The 1699-nt window shown below is 60.6% G+C and overlaps 1 long non-coding RNA gene across 2 annotated transcripts; it reads right to left on the reverse strand.

Moving 5' to 3' along the window:
* On the reverse strand, positions 1-1692 carry LOC121104342. 2 transcript variants are annotated; one of them, XR_005836630.1, is made up of 3 exons: positions 1462-1692; positions 417-1102; positions 1-76 (listed from the first exon to the last, which is right to left on the reverse strand). It is a non-coding gene; the product is annotated as an uncharacterized LOC121104342 (long non-coding RNA). The 2 variants fall into 2 exon arrangements; XR_005836631.1 differs by having other exon boundaries at positions 9-848; positions 957-1102.
* Between the last annotated feature and the right edge of the window lie 7 nt (positions 1693-1699).

Here is a 1699-nt window from a genome sequence, read left to right on the forward strand (position 1 = left end):
TCGTCCAGGAGCAAAGGATAAGCAGAGCTGAAGTGTGTCTATCACGTCCCTCCATCTGCCCCTGCTGTTCACCGTCCTGTTGGAAAAGGAGTCAGCAGGCCCCAAATGGAGTCACCGATGCTACACCCCACCGAGAACGTCATACTGAACCTACTGCAGCTTCAGCTTGTCCCAGAAATGTGACCTGCCATCGGCCCCCAAGAGGTCCTGCCCCCCGCTGGACGGAAGCCCCCGGAGAATCACTTCCTTCCCCCTTAGCAGGGCCCCCTCGCTCACAACAAGGCCCTGTTTACTCATAGTTTCCTGGTTCCCACTCCCCTCTGCCTTGAAAACCCTTCCCTTCCTGCAGCTGGAAGAGGCTCCTTGCTCTCTGCTGGCTGGCGGCTGTCGGAGTCACGACTGCTGGATAAACTGACCTTCCGTGTTCTCAGTTGAGCTGCTGTGCGTGAACCGTGCCGACTTTGCGGGACAATCCAGCTACCCTAGAAAACCAGGCCGGTGCCGTGGTGCGTTCACTGGTTGGTTTCTCATGCTTGGCAGCGGTCCCCTAGGAGCCGGCAGAGGCTGGAGATTCCCTGCCCAAAATATTGCCAGGCACAGGGAAATAGAAACATTCACAGGACACGACGGCACACAGACCCACGCACATCATACAGACCTGGGTTCTCGTCCTTGCAGGAGCCAAGGACAGGGCTAATATGCCTGAGTGGTCATGCCTTCAGCCCACCTGGCCTCCGCAGGAACTTGTGAGTGGAAACTGCTGCGAACAACAGCTGGGTCTAGTCTCACAGCATCGGGGCAACGACAGGAGAGCTGTCATCTATCAGCCACTCGTTCCTTCACCAAACCTGGGCCAAGCTCCCAATCAAGCTGCAGCCTCGGGTCTGTGCTCCAAGAAGGGCGATGAGCTGTTCTTTCTCCACCCCTGGCCCCCTGCACCCCAGCGGCCTTCCTACCTGAGGACAATTCCACCCTCAGGGTCTTGGCCAGAGACCGCCTCTCTCCACAGAAGAGCAACACTTGTTTTCCCCACATCCTTCCAGGGGGCCCCGGCCTGAGGCTGTACCAGACCCCGGAGCACAGGCTGGACCCGCCTGGCGACCTGGTGAGAGAGAGAGGCCGCCACTGTGCAGGATGCGTGGGACAGGTGGTGCCCGCAGCAGTGTGTCCCCCAGCCCCAGGAGCAGCAGCAATGGCCGGGCTGGCCACAGCATCCAGTGTCCCGCCTCACCCGAGGCCGCAGTGCGAGCAGCGACATCCGTGCACGCGGCAGAGGCCGGGGTTCCCGTATGACACACAGCCCGACGTGCACCTGCCACTGTGCTCCTGGCTTCCCGGCCGAAGCTGCTCCGTGACCGTCCCGCGCTCACACGTTACAGACACAGCAGCTGCGCGTGCGCACGTGTGAGTGTGTATTTGTGTGAGTGTGTGCGTGTGTGCATGTGCGCGCGCGCGCACTACCTTCCGTCTAAGTCGGAGCAGGGCCGAATTCCCGTGTTTGCTCAGAGGAACCGCGGCGCAGAGCGCGCATTCAGAGACGTTCGTCCCCCCGCCGTGAACTGCTCCCTGATCCTCCCCGACGACGCCCACGACGAACCAATGACGTGTGTGTCACACATCACACCGCCCACGGACAACAGACGTCCTCCCTTCTCTTCACCAGGGAAGGAAACAGACGTGAATGCGATGTTAATGCCCC

Source organism: Ursus maritimus, unplaced genomic scaffold (genome assembly GCF_017311325.1).
Source record: "Ursus maritimus isolate PB19 unplaced genomic scaffold, ASM1731132v1 scaffold_207, whole genome shotgun sequence".
Classification (NCBI taxonomy): domain Eukaryota; kingdom Metazoa; phylum Chordata; class Mammalia; order Carnivora; family Ursidae; genus Ursus; species Ursus maritimus.